Source organism: Musa acuminata, unplaced genomic scaffold (genome assembly GCF_036884655.1).
Source record: "Musa acuminata AAA Group cultivar baxijiao unplaced genomic scaffold, Cavendish_Baxijiao_AAA HiC_scaffold_1136, whole genome shotgun sequence".
NCBI lineage: Eukaryota > Viridiplantae > Streptophyta > Magnoliopsida > Zingiberales > Musaceae > Musa > Musa acuminata.
Genome location: NW_027021348.1, coordinates 7,451,788 through 7,452,492, shown reverse-complemented (window position 1 = coordinate 7,452,492; position 705 = coordinate 7,451,788).

Genomic DNA, 705 nt, shown 5'->3' with positions numbered 1-705 from the left:
CAACGCAAGAACAGGCCAAAAACTGGCCAAAACGGCCCAAAAACGGCCAAAACCGGCCATTTTTGGCTGCGCGAGCGAGCGACGAGCGGCGGACAGCGAGCGAAGCGAGAGGCAGCACCGTCCCTGCTATACGAAAGCCCCATCCAGCCCTGTGCCACCCGGGGGGTTCCAGGGTGCTGAGATGGCTGACGTTTTGCTCCGCTCTCGACGGTCACCGCGCAACGCAAGAACAGGCCAAAAACTGGCCAAAACGGCCCAAAAACGGGCCAAAACTGGCCATTTTTTGGCTGCGCGAGCGAGCGGCGAGCGAAGCGAGAGGCAGCACCGTCCCTGCTATACGAAAGCCCCATCCAGCCCTGTGCCACCCGGGGGGTTCCAGGGTGCTGAGATGGCTGACGTTTTGCTCCGCTCTCGACGGTCACCGCACCATGCAAGAACAGGCCAAAAACTGGCCAAAACAGCCCAAAAACGGGCCAAAACCGGCCATTTTTGGCTGCGCGAGCGAGCGGCGAGCGGCGGACAGCGAGCGAAGCGTGAGGCAGCACCGTCCCTGCTATACGAAAGCCCCATCCAGCCCTGTGCCACCCGGGGGATTCCAGGGTGCTGAGATGGCTGACGTTTTGCTCCGCTCTCGACGGTCACCGCGCAACGCAAGAACAGGCCAAAAACTGGCCAAAACGGCCCAAAAACGGGCCAAAACTGGCC